The 17,755-nt window shown below is 45.4% G+C and overlaps 1 long non-coding RNA gene across 1 annotated transcript in view; it reads right to left on the bottom strand.

Moving 5' to 3' along the window:
- Positions 1-17,755, bottom strand: part of Gm2762 (predicted gene 2762) — a 61,942-nt gene that overhangs the window by 10,596 nt on the left and 33,591 nt on the right. Inside the window, exons 5-6 of the long non-coding RNA NR_037991.1 lie at positions 12,413-12,589; positions 10,239-10,341 (exon numbers count right to left, since the gene is read on the bottom strand). This is a non-coding gene — a long non-coding RNA (predicted gene 2762). The remainder of the gene's footprint in view (positions 1-10,238; positions 10,342-12,412; positions 12,590-17,755) is intronic.

The raw sequence follows: 17,755 nt of genomic DNA, 5'->3' as shown, positions 1-17,755 counted from the left end.
GACGGGGTACATTTCGGAGTCCCAGTAGGACATGGAGACAACAGAAGCAACTGAATCATCCCGGACAGGGCCGGGGTTCTCTGCATGGCCATGAGATGCTGGAATCAGAAAACTATGTCCCCTACTAGGACTCACTGAGTTAAAAATGAAAAGTGATGCTGTGTGTTTGTCTAAATATCTATTATTCCTACATCAGATAGACACCTGTGTGCATCGCAATGCATTCACTGTCTATTCTGACACACGGACATGTGCACCTGGGCGTAATTTAATATCATTTTTGATAATTATTATTTAAGCAATGCTAACTGTGTTTATACCTAGCTCTGCAAATGCTTTCGGATTGGGCACCTCGGTCCAATCTCTTTCAAACTTTTTTTTTCAACAGTAACAACCAAAGCAAGCAGCTTTCACAGTGATGAGTAACAGGGAAAAACTGTGAAAAGTATCCGCTTAAATGAGACACTTGAGGCCAGGCATGGTGGCTCACATCTCCAATTCCTGCACTTAGGACACTGAAGCAGGGGAATTCCTGAGAGTTCAAAACCAGTGTAAGTTACGCAGGAAGTCTCTGGCCAGCTTGGGATTTAATTATTACTGTTGTTGTTTTAAAGATGCTTGCCTCTTCTTGGTATTAAGTGTTAAACTTGACAAGTCTTTCTGTCTTGGCCACTTCTTATTACAAACCAAACCACTATGTCTATAGCAGGGCTTTCGTTTGATGTCTGTTGAGAAAGCAGAGCTCTTAAAACAACTAAAAGCAAGGACAGGGATAGATAGGAAATAGAAATCAAAGCTGAATCTGTCCAGGCCACATGGGGCCAGGAGACAGGCACCTGAGTGCTTCTCCCCCCACTCTCCCACCCCTCTGCTGAGCACTCCAGTCACAGCCTCTTAGCCTTTCTCAAGGAGGAGGAAACGCAGAGGCTAAGGGAGCCCTCAGTGCTTGTACTGATCATTTGCATAAGGCAACTAGGGTGAGTGGGCAGTCTAACTAGAATCCCTGCTAGCCCCTTTCCAGGACTGTGACAGGCCTCCTCAGAAGTTGCCCTGGCTGAAAGGAGCTGACTATCTCTCAGAACTGGTTCTCTTGGGGGACAGCCAACCTGAGGTGATGTAATAGAAGCAGGATGCAACGTCTGGACCCCTTCTGTTTGGCTGAGACATCCCTGGCAAGCCTTCTGCTTAGGGTAACACACATCACAGCTCAGCATGGCCCTCTGTGTGTTCTGTTCCCCAGTGACTCACTCAAGCCCCGCCCCCCATCTCCAAAAGTTATTCCCACTAAGCCACCTAGTGGGAGGTCTGCTTGCTACAGCGATACAGAATAAAAATTATGAGGCTTTTCTCACATTGAGTACTTAATGTTGAATTGAATACTTAATGAAAATGTTAGAGCACTTTTGTTTTCATCTCATATAAAGATTATGCAAAATACAAACTAGTGGGAAACACCAATAAAGTAACAAAACCCATTCTTCTATATATTATTTATTTATTTTATAAAGTTGTTTAATTTGTATTATTTATAGAAGAATTGCTAGCTTGGCAGATAGCACCTTTTTCTGTTTTTTTATTTTATTTTATTTTTTGGTCCTGTGATTTTTTTAATCATTTAATATTTTTTTAAAGATTTATTTATTATTATATGTAAGTACACTGTAGCTGTCTTCAGACACACCAGAAGAGGAAGTCAGATCTTGTTACGGATGGTTGTGAGCCACCATGTGGTTGCTGGGATTTGAACTCTGGACCTTCGGAAGAGCAGTCGGGTGCTCTTACCCATTGAGCCATCTCACCAGCCCTCAATCATTTAATATTAAAGAGATTTTATAGACTTACTTTATTTTATGACTACCTGACTTTTAAAATCAAATGAAAAAAATTAATGATTTTACAAAACTCCTGTAGTTAAATGTTTTGTTTTAACTTCTCTTTGTCCTTTCATCTCCGAGGCCCTGATGTGCTTTTGAATATTTAAAGTTTTTTTTTTTTTTATTGGGTGTGTGCATGTTGTGTTTATGGGGTATGGTAGAGGCCAGAAGACAACTTTGCGGCAATGGTCCTTTCCTTCCACCTTTGCACGGGTCCGGGAATGGAAGGTACGGCTTCAGGCTTGAGTCTTCACCTGTGGAGCCTTCTGTCCTCAGGCACTTCCAAAGAACAGGAAATGGAAACCCAGCCCTTCCAATCCCTAGGCTGTGTACCCTGGCTTTCTACCTCACCGTGGGCTGACTTCACTTCTGTAGCAGCTTGGGCTTTAAAGCATCCTGACGTGACTCAGCATGAGGCAAGGCTCGTGGGTGCAATCAAACCTCACGAAGGCAGGCTACTCCCTGAAGCCGCGCATATTCTTGAGAACCACAGCAACTCTGACCTTGAGGTCTGGGGGGGGGGGTTTCCATTGAAGCTGAAGCTGAAGGACCCTGTTCCACACAAAACAGGACAGTGGAGGCAGAAAGGGATCCATTTACGGACGAAGAACCATACACAAGTCGAACGGTCTCCGCACGCCCTCTACTGGGTCCCGCGAGCAGAAGAGACCTGCCGTTTAATTTATGATTACTAAACTGCTGTCTGAGTTTTTCACTTTGCCTTTTTCTGGTGTTGCTGTAGAGTTTGAGTTCGGGTTTTGTTGTCTGAGACAAGGTCTCCCCAGTGTGGTGTAGCTGCTCCATGGCCTACGCAGTCATGCATCAGAGGTTGCCTTGGTGACTGACCGAATGGAAATGAAATAAGCCAAGCGCTATAGCAATAGTCAGCCTGATAGAGCTGAGGGCATCACCATTCTCCAGCAGCAGTGGTGGCGATCACAGGGCCCTTATCTGAAATTCTGGCCATTGCTGAATTTCATTGCTGACGGAGAGACAGAGTCCAGATACCATTTGATCTCAAGCCTTATTCACTACAATGACAGGCATCAGTCCTCAACACAGGCATGGATACCTGACTCAGAAGCAAGTGGCACAGAGGGTCAAAGGCAAGGCTCACTTGATGTGTCTTGAGTGTCAACTCCTTCCTCTGGGTCCTCTCTCTATCTTGATGCAGCTAAGGTGGCAGTAATCCTTCGGTTGGAGAGCAAGACAGCATGACAGTCTTCAGTGCCACAGCATCCAGGTCTCTGCATGCCTGCTGTGAGCCTCTGCCTGTATTAGTGACAAGGGGCAGCCACCCTCTAGCCAATCACACTCTAGCACTCCATCATTTCATAGTACTTCATTCTTATCTGCTACACACAGCTGGCATGAGCTGGCTCCTCACTGTTTCTTGTTTACATGCTCTCTACATTAGGTTTTCAGTTGCTGTGAAGGGATCCCATGTCCAAGGCAACTCTTATAAAGGACAACATTTAATTGGGGCTGGCTTACATACAGTCTCTGAGGTTCAGTCCATTATCATCATTATTATCCTGGTAGGAAATGTGGCAGCGTGCAGGCAGACATAGTGCTGGAGAAGTCGAGAGTTCTATATCTCAATCAGAAGGCAGTCTGCAGACAGTCTGGATCACACTAGCCAGACCAGAGATGAGACCTCAAAGCCCCGCCTCCAAAGTGGCGCCCTTCCCCCAGTGAAGCCACACCTCCTAACAGTGATATGTCCCTTGGGCCAAGCATATTCAAACTACCACAGATGTATAAACATGTTTGTGGTGTTCAGGTGTCATTGGGTAATTATATGTTTTGTTGATAAAATAAAACTTCTGTAGATTAAGCACCACAGTAACTATTTTGGTCTGATGGCTACTGTGGTGTCACCATCTCAAATTCCCACTGTTTTATGAATGATTGTTCTAGTCAAGTATGGAATTTAACTAGAGTATGACTCTCAAACACTTCCGTATGGTATCTTAGGAGGGAAAGTTCTCACGGTAAATATGGACAATACAGATGTGGCTGATTACAATGATGGTCATAATTCCCACAGCATCTTCAGGCCTTGGAAAAGTTCCTCGTGCTTTAGTGATGGGCGTGTGCCGGAATGTGTGGTTGCCACTCAGATGTTCCTGGACCACCTCTTGTGTTTTCACAGAATCGTATTGATCTGCCTGGAAACTTTCTCCTGGGTCTTCTCCTGTGAGAAACTGCATCCCTAAGATGGGGTGAAATGACCGGTTTAAAGTGTCTTGGGAGGAAGCAGTTTTTCTTCACTATGTCTTTCCTGATGTAATTGCGTATTGGTTCTGGTGGCAATGAGTGTGAGCATTTGCAGTCAGAGCCCTTTATTCATAGCGAGTGTGTAAGCATAGACTCTGTCTGCGTGGCTCTGGATTCCCAGCTGATTCCCACAGACCCGTCTCAACCATGGAGTCACATTCAGTTCCCTGGGCTCTTCTACTGAGAAAAAGCCATCATTTTCCCAAAAAGTGACACCCATGGCAGTGACACCCATCTGTAATCCTAGTATTAGAAGGTTGAGACAGGAGGATTATGTGTTGGGGATAACCTGGGGTACATAACTTTTCCTGGGAAGAAATGAAGAAATATCTACTCACCCTAAACAAGGTACTAACAGAGTAAAGAAATTATCCTACCCAAGTCTTTCTTGGTGACTCTGAGTTTATTGTGTGTCTTAGGGTTTTACTGCTGTGAACAGACACCATGACCAAGGCAACTCTTACAAGGACAACATTTAACTCAGGCTGGCTTACAGGTTCAGAGGTTCAGTCCATTATCATCAAGGCGGGGAGATAGCAGCATCCAGGCAGGCATGGTGCAGGAGGAGCTGAGAGTTCTACATCTTCATCTGATGGCTGCTAGCAGAATACTGGCTTCCAGGCAGCTACGATGAGTGTCTTAAAGCCCACACCCAGTGACACACCCCCTCCAACAAGGCCATACCTCCTAATAGTGCCACTCCCTGAGCAGAGCATTTACAAACCATAACATTGAGGTTCTATAGATGCAGAGGTGAGGGGTGACTCATGGGAGCACAGGTGACTCAAAAGCAGCCCAGTCACTGAACATCCCCACCCCAGCGTGGATGAGGAAGCACAAAAGCTACATGGCTGGAGTCCCACCCCCAGTAACTTTCTACTTTCCAAATATTCTAGACCCCCAAGAACACCTGCAGCTGAGGAGTAGGGACGTGACTCGTGACACCTAACTAAGACAGTATCCAAGAATATTAAGTTCTTAGGGTTTTCTTCATTGGCAGGGTGGGGATCCTCTGGCCTCAGCTAATCAAAGTCCTGGAACAGTGGTCACTTCCCATCACTGGCCTTGGCTTCTTCATGCCATGTAGCTGTTGTGTGGCGTCTTGTTCGGCTCCCCATACAGTAGCCCTGGCACTGAGTAATACATTTAGTCAGATTGTTAGTTACACTGAGGTCACTCAGATAGGCACCTTAGAGGTCTAAAACCAAAATAGGATGGGATATCTGCAAATATCAATGGTCTCCAACAATGCTCTTATGACTGGAGCCTTCTTTATGACTGTGCATTAGTAATCAGTACCGAGGGATGACCAAACCTATAAGGAGAAGAAACCTATCAGTAGCTTCTTCTTGTCCAGCGAGATGTTATATAACTGATCCTCTGAGCTACAAACAACAACAAATCCTCAGAATGGTGCTGGGGGTGTGTGGCTCATTTGTAGAGTACTTGCCTTACAAACACAAGGACCTAAGTTTGACTCCACCCACAGACAAATGCCAGGCACAGCCGGTCAGTGGTGGCGCATGCCTTTAATCCCAGCACTCGGGAGGCAGAGGCAGGCAGCTCTCTGAGTTCAAGGCCAGCCTGGTCTATACAGTGAATTCCAGGACAGCCAGGGCTACACAGTGAGACTCAGCCTCAAAAAAAAGAAAGAATGAAAGAAAGGAAGGAAGGAAGGAAGGAAGGAAGGAAGGAAGGGAAAAAGAGAAAGAAAGAGTAAAAGAAAAATGAAAGAAAAAGAAAAACAAATAAAAATAAACAAAACGCCAGGCATGGTGGGGTACGTTTGTAAACTTGTGATCCCTCCATTGGAGAGGCAGAAACAGGAGGATTCCTAAGGCTCGTGGGCTAGCCAGTCTAACCTAACTGGTGAACCCCAGGCTAGTGAGAGACCCTGTTCCATAGGAAGTGGATAGACTTCCTAAGGATGTTACCCAAGGATGTGCTCTGGGACCCATGGGAACAGCACACCCATATTTAAAAAAAAAAAAAAACCGATAATGAAAAGTCCCTGAAGGAACTTCATCACGGATCAACCAGGGGGCAGTGGCAGGCTCACCATCTCTTTGATACAGACTGGCAAATCCAGGAGCCTGGCAGCTAGAAAATTGTCAAGAACTGCTGAGCTGCCTGCCCCTGAGGCAGAGGCCAGAAAGACACCACAGTAGTCGGCCTAGGAAAACACCTTGTGCTGTTAGCACATCCAGAGATGGCCCTGTGCCATTAGCTCCTCGAGAGAGGCTTCTCCGGAAGGGGCTGCGTGTGGTCTGCAGTACTGTCTGTCTGTGTGCTGCCAGAGAGTTAGCATAGCTGACTCAACTGGAACATGCTGAGCAGACCAGCACTGTTGTCCCCGTTGTAGGCAGAGCAGTCCCAGGAATCAAGTCAACTCGAAGGAAGGACAGAGCATGTGAAGATTAACTGTATATTTTTTTTTAAAAAAGATTTATTTTAAAATTGTGTGTATGCATGTATATGTCTGTGTAAAGATATGTCTACATGAGTACAGTTGCCATGAGAGGCCAGAAGAGACCATCAGACTCCCTGCAGCTACAGTTATAGGCAGTTATAAACAGCCTGATGTGGGTACTTGGAACTGAACTGGGTCATCCATAACAACAGTAAGCCCCCAGAACCATCTCTCCAGGCGATCAGAGTTATTTCTGACATGTTGTTTGCTCTGGTGAGATATTCATCCTACAAACAGGACATTATTGCATCCTTGCCCGGAACATAGATAGGTGTGTCAATGCTAGCACTGGGCAGACTCACTCACGTCATACATTCAGAATTTACATGCGTATCCACAGCCCGAGATTATTTCACTCTCAGAGCGCATCGTTAGTGAGAGGGGCTTACGTCATACTCAGGATACTTCTAAGTTATAAAGTTGTCTGCTAGATCCCAGATTTGGGATCTGGCACAGACACTTTTAAAATAAAAAGGTCACCTGTGAAACATCTGTGTTTGAACTTACTGAAACACCTGGAATAAATTCATAAAAATCTGTCTTTCAAGAAGGTTTCCTCTTGAGACTGGGGATACAGCTCAGGTGGCAGTCTGTCTGGTGCAGCATGCATAAAACCCTGGGTTCTACCCTCAGCCCCCCGCTGCCCCCCAAAAGCCAGGAGGGTGGTGCAAGCCTGTAATCACAGCACTTAGGAGGAGCAGCTGACTAACCTGCTGGGAGTGGGGCTCAGTGGTAGAGTAAAGGCCTGGAGTGTTCGAGGCCTTTACTAAGTTCAAATGTGAGTACATAAAAGTATGCAAATGAGGAAAGAGCAGAAGAAAACTATCATTGGAGGTACTTTACTGAGAAAGATGTAAAACTTAAGCTGGTTTTTTTTTAGGGGGTGGGTGGGGAGGTCTGCCTCCCCAGTAATATATTTAGGAACATATCTGCTTTGCGGTTTAAACGATGCAAAGCCATGGGATTCTACCCAACCTCCTGGGAAGGGAGACTTCCCCTGTAGAATGTTCCCATGTTCCTGCTTAGGAGACCTGCTTGACATCTCTGTAAAGAACCCATATTGTCCTTATGTCCCTGCCTTCTGTCATCATGCCACCTGGAACATGAGGTCTTTGTACAGCTGTCTCCAACCTCATATCTGGGTTATGTTTCAGCCATGACACAGACTGCGAGAGAGGAGCTACTTGGTCCTAACTTACCAGGCAAGGAGGCGGTAGGAGGTGAGATAGATTGGGGGCCTCCTGGCTAGCAGGGAAGGCTCCCAAGCAGCATTAATGTCAGGAGGTACACATGTCCTTCATGGACAAGGATGCCGAGAAAATCCTACCACCATACATAGGCCACTTTGGGATCCATGAAGTGAAAGCTCCTTGCACTGGTGCCTTAGGAGAGAGCCATGTCTCTGCTTTGCCGAGTTCTGGACAGTGAACAGGCCTGGTAGCTCCTCTTTCCACCAGGAACCAGCTTCGCACAGTTGCATGGCTCCCAGTGTAAGAACAAGGAGCTTCTGGCCAGGGGGTCCACAGCGTGCAGCATCCACAGCGTGCAGCATCCACAGCGTGCAGCTCCTGCACATCTTACAAAACCGTGCAGCCTCCACGTCTCTCCCTGAAATGGAGTTTTCAGTGTGATTCCATCGGAGAATCACCAAACCAGAGTAGGTAGCAGGAAGAGGCAAGTCACTGGCCCTCTATCAAGCCAGTGCTTGGCTGTGACAAGGGACTCTGGACCTCTGTTTGTACTGGCCCTGCCCTAATGCCCAAATTTAAAAGATCTCAATTACTTACAGTTCCTTAGCAGAGACCCACCACGACTACAGATAAATCCAAAAGAGCTTTGGGAGTAAATTTGTGGATTTAAAAACACTGCCCCAGTATGGTTGGGTTTTGTTGACATTTCCTATTCTAAGGTCAGTTCTAAAATGACTCACTTTACAGACTCCTATGAAGTGCTCAACTTCTGCCCAAATGCTTATGCTAGTCCCCAAAGCTGGCCAGTATTAAATATTTAAAATACCTCCATTTATATATTTGTTCACATGAATTACTCAAATTTTGTAACTCCCATTAGTTAGTTATGTTAAAATATTGGAAGGCCAAGGGTGTGTGTATGTGTGTGTGTGCATATACACATAAATTAAATGACTAATTAATCACACTAATTATATAACAGGATTATTCAGTTGTTTTTCTCATTTCTCATTGTATAATATGGCAAGTATCATTGAGTCCTCATAAATTATATAATTATGATCTGTCAGTTAAAACATTATTTTTAACCATGGTTTCGGTCATCTTTTAACTGGGAACCTGCTGCCTCTTGGAGCAGCAGACTCTTAGGACAATAACTCATTTTGTGGCCCCACACAGATTTTCTTACACTTCATGTATCTTAAGTTTCTCACTGAAACTGAACTGAAGGCAGAATTACCTAGACTGTCCTCAAGTGTGCTTTAACATGACTGCTGTGCACCTTCCTTAAGGCCCTATGAAGGACATGGGAGAATTTAGATGTCTCTAATGCAAATCCAAACACTGGGCCATTATACTTAATCCGTAAATATTAGAACAATGGTCAGATTCTCAGTAAAAGACTTAGATTACATGTGAGCCTTCCTTCTTCTCTTAGGGCCCGGAGTACTTTGACAACAAGAACAATTTAAGGAAACAACAGAATTGCATCCCAAAGCCAGAGACTCATCGTAACAAAATAGAAGACAGAATGAAGTGGCATTGTGAAGAAATGCATGCTGTGTTTCAGACAGCTGCCTGTGCAAGCTCTCATGCTAACTGCTCATGCTGTCCTGCTGTCTCTCTGAGCTCGTCATCCTCCCCTCTCTTCCCTGAAGAGATCGCTGCCAGCAGTGTGCCCTCATGATCCCATAGACTGTGTTCTGGCATGGAGCAGAGCCTGGGCTGGCCCTGGCTCTACCTGTCACAACGCTGTGTGATTAGCGAGGATGTTCGTTGGGTAATAAGGATACCTGATATAAGCACATTTCCTACAACATTGCTGACCTTACTGCCCACCCATGTCAGTTCAGGGAGCAAGGTCAAAATTCTGGTTTATATTGAAGATCAATGTGGACAAATAGTAACAACTAATTAAGCAGCGCCGAGAACGTAACTGTGCTCAGGTGTTGTGTACACACGTTGATTTAGTCCTTACATCGCCATATTGCTGTTACTTCTGTTTGAGATGAAGAAGAAAAGCAAGTGACCGGAGATCCCAAGTGCACCCAGGCCCTCTGCTTCTCAGCTGGCCCTCCACTGCCTGCTGCCAAGGATGAAGTGGTTAAGGGCATCATCTCTGTGATCTCACTGTGCCCTTTGGGGCAATCCTCACAGGAAAATGCTCAGCAGCCTACGTGGGAACCAGAGGCATCCTCTAAGCAACTGCGCGAACATTTCCTCTGCTGATGGTTTTGTCAGTGATCAGGACCAGCCCTGAACAGAAACAGATTTCCCCAACCCAGGGCAACTGTGTTCAAGAAAGCATAAGGTTAGCTTGCTGTCGCTGAGACATTGCTCTTGCTAAGTCTCTGCTGCCAGGAGGCATGAAGGGCTCCGTGGGAAGAGAGACTCCAGGATGTGAAAGAGAAAAGTTAAACCTACCACACGGAAGCAGGTGGCACTCAGTTCATTGGTGTCTCCTCTGCCCTTACAGACACAATCTCTCCCACTCGCAATCCATGGCTCTGTCCTCTTAAAGCTGGCCCTGGGTTAGAAGTGTTGGTTATCACATAAAATATTACAAACCAGGGTGCTAGAGAATTCCAGGAACTCACTGCTCTCAGGTATGCTTGCTAAACCCTGAATGGGGACTCACTCAAACCAGACCGATTCACAGGGTCTCTAAGACAGAACAAGTCTGCCTAACACCACCTGCTTGCCTTAAGGCTGTCTGTCCTAGCTGTTGGTCTCCTGTATTTCCCTGACACAGATGTACTTTAGGGGTTCCCCAGTAGTGGTGACATGCTTCTTATGAAAGGTATGGGGGACAGAAATCAAGCTACTGTATTACATTCATAATCAGCCAATGGATCTTTCTGTGGGCCAATGGGTCAGCATTTGAGAGCTCAGAGACACAGTCTTGAACTTGTATTTCTGATGGGCTGTCTCCAATGTGCTTTTGATGGACACATGGGTATTGTGCACCTTCCATCATTTACACACAATGCTGCTCATTCAATGACCCTGGAAAACATCCTGAGAGGGGCATCCTTAGGGGAGCGCACAACTGTTCAAACTTTAGTGTATTTCCACAAATCTAGCTGGCATACCCTACTGCACGTCCAGGCTACATACCGCAACACGTCACTCCTGGAACTCATACCTTGAAACATGTGACTGGTGACCGTGGCAGGCAATAGAGGCACAACAGTGAGTGTTCATGTGCCCAGACACACGGGCACAGAAAACACCAGGTGGCATTGAGCTTTCAGTTGCATCTTATGGGACCACAGCCCTATATACAGACTGCTCTTAACTGAAGGGTCATTGTGTGGGACAAGACTGCACTAACTCCCCAGTGTATCTATCTGGTGCAGGCCTACTGAGCACTGCCAACAGATCACTGTGGAGAAGACTCTATTTTCAGAGAGCCTGAAAGCAAGGGAACCAGAATAAGGCAGAAAGATCAATTATTACATTCTAATTTGTTCACTTATTTAGAGACTCACTTAACGCACTGCTTGTCCTGCCTATTTGCCAAGCTCAACTTCGCATGCTGCCTGGAACAGAACGGCCTAGAGAAAGAGCTCACACCACGGGTCATTGCCCGTAACAACCCGAGGACCGCCATGTGTGTTTTCCCCACTTTGTGGTTTTAGAGTACAAAATGAGAACGCCAACTGGACTGGGCAGTAAAGCCACTCAGGGTATATCCTGCCTTTGGCATCTCCTCTCTTCAGCTCTCAGTGATGTTGGAGTGCTAATTCCAGAAAGATCTCCATGACACAAGCAATCGAATCATCTAAAGGCATGCCGCCCCTTTGCTCACTGTCAAGGGGACATGGGCTGAGCACTGGTCAAGAATCAGGTCATAGCAACAGACAGCTCCTACAACCCAGGCTCAGGGACCATTGCAGATGAGCAAGCAGAAAGACCGTATGCCCAGAGGATCACAGAGTTAGCGGTGAAATCATATCTCCAGGACTGTCAGAAGCTCCACCTATAATGTCTTACCAACTCGACTGCCTAGACGTGAGAGGAACGAGGATGGCAACAAAGGACGCAACAAAACGGACAGACGCCGTTTGATGCATGCCATGGGATGTGCGCCATTGTTGAGCTGCCTTCTGCGTGTTTCTATGAGGACCCCCCAAATTGATGCTTTTTTTCAACCTTGGTCTGACAAGCTTCTTTTTTTTTTTTTTTTTTCGGTGGGAAGCAGTTAATGCTGAGACTCGTAGCTGACTAAAGTGCTGAGAATAAGAAATGATTGAGGTTCTGGCTTGGTGGTGCACGCCTTTAATCCCAGCACTTGGGAGGCAGAGACAGGTGGATCTCTGTGAGTTCAAGGCCAGCCTGGTCTACATAGTGAGTTCTAGGACAGTCAAAGTTACATAATAAAGAAACCCTGTCTCAACACCCCACTACCACCACCACCAAGAAACTGTGAGGATTCATTCCCAAATGGGACGTCTATGTTAACTATCCCTCGCAAGGCTCAGGGAACATTCCAGAAGAAAAGAACGTGAGATGAGGAGGAATTATGAAAATGTCACCATCTGTGACCATCAGTGAGGTGGCTATCTCACTCACAGACCCAGAACAGCCATGAGTACCTGCACAAAGTCGAGGCACGCACTTTGCAGCATCGATGGAGGTGGGGACTCAGGCAGTTCCACTCTTAGCCACTGGCAACTTACGCCTGCTGGAGGAGGGGAGTCACTTTTCTTCAGCAGTTTGGCAGCTGATGGGTTGTTTGTGTTCCTGTGGATGGCCCCGTGTCCATGGAATCTCTAGGGCAGGAAGGGGAAAAGAGCAAGCCCAGATGCTTTCCTGGACGATGGTAATGACCCGTGTGCTGTTTTCTTTTCTTTCCCACAAATTTCAAGGCAACTTTATTCAAAGCAAACTGACGGAACAGACCAGACACACATGGCCCTTCTGTCCCTTCTTTGTGTTTAATGCACTTGACTTGCACTTTAGTAGGTAGTACTTTACATGGGATTATATTTCTTTTTTTTTTAACTGTAACTATTTCAAAAGATTTATTTTTAATAAATTTAACAAAAGATTTATTTATTTATCTTTGATTTTTCTTTTTTTAAATATTTTTTATTATTGTGTATTTTCCTCAATTACATTTAGAATGCTATCCCAAAAGTCCCCCATACCCTCCCCCCCACTTCCCTACCCACCCATTCCTGTTTTTTGGCCCTGGGGTTCCCCTGTACTGGGGCATATAAAGTTTGCGTGTCCAATGGGCCTCTCTTTCCAGTGATGGCCGACTAGGCCATCTTTTGATACATATGCAGCTAGAGTCAAGAGCTCCGGGGTACTGGTTAGTTCATAATGTTCCGTGTGCTGTTTTCAAGCTGAAATATATTCCTCTGTATGGGACAGGATTTCTCTTCCTCCTCATTCACATCGCGTGATACAAGAAAAATCTGGTCCCTGACAAAGAATCGATGAAGTCAGCCCCCCATACTGAGGTGAAACAATAAGGTTTTCAGATGGACAAGCTAGAACTGCCATTCATTAAGACAAAGAATAGTTAAGTACATTATTGTGACCAGAATCTTATTCATAAACCTCAGTCTTAAAGCATCAGTTCTGGAATGCTGCCACTTGTGGTCATCTGAAGCACCTTAAGGGATGTATACCCGGTGAAAAAAAATCAGGCTCAGAGAGACAGATGCTGCATGGCCTCCCGAGTAACAGCTAAGAGAGCTGGGCACACACAGTCAGAGTGGAGAGGGGATGTGTGTGAGGCTGATTTAAGTTTCCCATGGGCATAAGGACTACGTGACAATGGAGACACTATCCAAGCAGAGGACTGTCACAAAGCCACCGACACACCTCTGCTTTCCAAAAAGCTAAAAAATGATTCAGCAGAAGTCTGACGGCCTTAAGCAAACATAGCAAGATCCACAGGCTCGTTCATGAATAGGCGAGAGAACAGGACCATTGATGACGCAACATAGATTCGTGTCCTGCAAATCAATAATACTATTGTACTTAATTTTTGTGCCTGAAAAAAATGACCAACTTAGCAGAACGTATGTAACCTCTAACCAAACTGTAACTAGATCAGTCAGAAGCAGGAAGAGCAACCAAGACAACAAAGCCATTGTGGGGACCTTGGCAAGCCCATGAGCAGGACTGGGAGGCCACTGACACACCTGCTGTGACAGCCTGTGTCAGAAGGCTGTGAAGTGACTGGGAGCTATGGACAGGGCAGAGAGAAGACCGCTCTTCCCACAAGGTGGCCTTCTCAAAACAATTGCCAAAACTACGGTAAGTGGATGGACTTGAAAGCAACACCATGAAGAGAATGTTCTGGCATGCCTACATCATCTCTGTGGGAAAGGCAAGGGCCTAGAGGAGTGTTCCCGGCTCTTTTCACGTAGCCAAAGATAAGATGTAACCGCAGGCATATCCTCTCGCTCTGCTTGTATTTGACTGTAAATGTGCCCTCAGCTTTGGTTGCTTTAATAATAAAAACTTCAAGGGTGTTGTTTGTATTACTTCTGAGCTCAACTGCCTGGAGTTTCTAGGCTCCCTCTGCAAGTCGTTAGAGCATCCCTCCAACCTTGCAGACAGCCTGGCTGGCCAAGGGCAGAAGGACAGCTGGAACTGTGTGACTTTCCTTAAGACATGACAAATGACATCCAATGCCTGTGATTCTTTCAGTAGAATCCAAACTGGAAAAAGGCATCTGTATTTTGGGAGAAAAATTACATCTGCTTTTATGCCTCTCAGAAATATTAAGATTTAGATATGATATAAGCATAGATATAGATATGACAGAGACTACAGACAGATTTTGTAGCATGTGAAAAACTATCCACGAGCCAACAACAGCCAAACCACCCACAGGTCTCAGGGAAGGAGGACATGTGTCTAATTTAGAAAAATTCTGTGGTGAATTAACCCTTCACAAATTGGGAGCCCAGAAGTAGCTCCCTCTGGTTCCACAGGTTCATTTCATCTGTTACCCACATACCTAAGGCAACAGGTTAACCTTGGACCAATTACTTTCCCAAAAGTTAAAGTTATGTGTTGCATAGTGTCTCAACCAAATGGAAAGACACTTCTGGGAGGGAGGTTCTTTAAAGAGGCACAGGAAGCTCCTGAAACTTACAAGACTCAAAGGTTCCCAAGGTTACACAGGAAGTGACAACTGTTGGAAAGAGAAGACTCTGACCAAAAGGTCATCTACAGATCCAGCAGGGAGCTCCAAAAATGCAGCTATTATGAGTTGTCACCATGTCACTAGGCTGTTTGGTACTGTGGCTCCCTTTAAATTCTCTCATGCCCAGCATCTTACAGAACTATAGCTCTGGCCACAGACCACTGGGGACCCTTCCCATGAGATGTGCAGAATGGACCACAAGTCAGTCTGAGTGACTGATGATGCAGCACGGATCTCTTCAGACTCTGGTTAGTGATTCTTCATGTATTTCTTTATGGGTAAAGAGAGATAAGCAAGTTGAGTATCCTTAAGAATATTTTATTTGGGACTGGAGAGATGGCTCAGCGGTTAAGAGTACTCTTCTAGAGGTCCTGAGTTCAAATTTCAGCCAACACATGATAGCTCACAACCATTTGTAATGGGATGCAATGCCCTCTTCTGGTGGGTCTGAAGGGAGTGACAGTGTATTCATTTACATATGATAAATAAATCTTTTTTAAAAACTATTAAAAAAGAATATTTTATCTTAATTCAAAGTAAATAAAAATCCAATCTCAACACAAAAGTGATTCTTGGGGGCGGGGTGGCTGGAGGGATGGCTCAGCAGTTAAGAGCACTGGCTGCAACTCTACAGGACCCAGGTTCAATACCCAGCATCCACATGGCAGCTCACCACTGTTCATAACTCCAGTTCTAGATACATCCCACCATGCATCTAAGTGGTACAGATATATATCTATACACATAAAATAAATTTTTTTCTAAGAAGTAATTTTTGGGAAAACATCTGAAGGCAAGACTTCTGGATATAATATCAGAAGAATTTTAATTCTATTCATAACAATTAAACAAATGAGTGAAGTGGAAACTTAAGGGTTTTATGGAAAGTCGGTTGGGTGGTGTTTTGCTGGGGCAAACACATGAAGGAGTGTTTTGCTAAAGTGGACACAGGTGTGAAAGGCTAAGGCAGACTCATGAAAGAATATTTTACTGAAGCAGACACAGGAGAGAGGATGCTCTGCTAAAGCAAGCACATGAAAGGACATGTGATGAAGGATTCTTTGCTTACTACACACATGCATTGGTCTACCTTACATTGTGTAGTTGAGCTGCATTTGTCAGGACGCTATAAAGAGAAATGCACCAAAAACCTTCTGGTGGTGTGTGGCAGTTTGTTGCCACTTCTGAGGAACGTGGAGGACATGTGATGTTTGGAGGGTATAAACAGGACTCCATGGAGTGATGGAGACAGAGCTTGGCTTGCTGGTACAGCTATATGTGCAACACTTGTGGGTCTCAAGTCTTCTCTGATCTTCCCTTCCCTGAGAGAGGCACAACCAAGAACTTCTCCTGATGTTCCTGCTGTCCCTCCTACAGACTCGAGCTGAGGCCTGGCTGTCTCTGCTAGGTCCTGTCACTGCTGTCACTAACCTGACTCTACTGAACTGGACTTCTGGTGTATCCATGAGGTGTTTACAAGTGGATGGAGCTGCCGCCACCACCTGCTAACCTGTGAACTGAACTGCTGATTTCCAGACAACACAGATGGGAGTTGCTCCAAAGAACCTTTCTAAATAGGTCCACTTCCCTTATATCCTTTCTTTTCCACTACCTCTGGTGGGTGATGGGTTATAAGGAAAGCTAAAACATTTAGGAACCATCATTAAAAATAGGATTTGAGAAAAATTAAAGTTACAAATGAGTTAAAATTGAGAGATTTTATTTACTAGAGGGAGCATTAAATTAAAAAAAAAAAGTACCTAGTCTATACAGTGCTTCATGTTGCATAGAAAGGATTTATGGAGCTGGAGGAATGGCTCAGCACTTAAGAACACATTCTGCTATTGCAGAGGACCCCGCTTCAGTTCCCAGCATCCACATCAAGCAGCTCAAAGGGCATCTGATGCCCTCTTCTGGTTTCAGTATGTACTGCACCCACATGGTGCACATACATAGATGCAGGTAAGCATCCATACTCATAAAACAAAAGGAAAGCATAACTGCTTTTATAAACGTGTGGTGTGCTTGCTCTGAAGACAAGAAAAAGATAAACTTACCACAACGAGGTCACATATCCACTAGGAAAGCAATTAGATAAAGGACAGATAATAGCAACTGCTGATGAGAATGTCAAGAAAAGCGAACCCTTTGCTGGTAGGAATGGAAATGGCAACTCCACTGTGAACTTAAGGCTGGTGGCTCCTTAAATCCAGGAACTTCAGTCCTAGGCGTGTATTTTTAAAGCCAGCTATTTTCCCTAACCCTCAATGCTCATCACCCAGCACAAAACCCTGGTATGCCAGAAATAGGAGTGGTCATCTCCACAGACACCCAGTTCTCAGGAGATGCCTACTGAGGGTTCTTCAACTCAATACACACTGCAGAGCATATCTCAGCACACCGTACGGCCTAGGACCTGGTCCCACAGGACTGTACTCTGCTTTAGAATAGACAGTGTCAGGGAGTCAGAGAGTGCAACAGAGCCTGCAGGGGTGGGGCTGGGGGGTGAGCGAAAGGTGAGGAGGGAGGGTCTCCTGTCAGCTCCATTAAAAGCCTGTGGGGGCGATGTTGTGAATGTGCCTGTTGCCACCAAACTGTACTTTTGTTTTTGTTTTGGTTTTTGGTTTTTGGTTTTTTTCGAGACAGGATTTCTCTGTGCAGCCCTGGCTATCCTGGAACTCACTCTGTAGACCAGGCTGGCCTTGAACTCAGAAATCCACCTGCCTCTGCCTCCCAAGTGCTGGGATTAAATGTGCTTAAAATAGGG

The sequence above is a fragment of the Mus musculus genome, chromosome 13 (genome assembly GCF_000001635.26).
Source record: "Mus musculus strain C57BL/6J chromosome 13, GRCm38.p6 C57BL/6J".
NCBI lineage: Eukaryota > Metazoa > Chordata > Mammalia > Rodentia > Muridae > Mus > Mus musculus.
The sequence above is the reverse complement of the archived record's forward strand: the minus strand, read 5'-3'. Positions and strand labels throughout refer to the sequence as shown.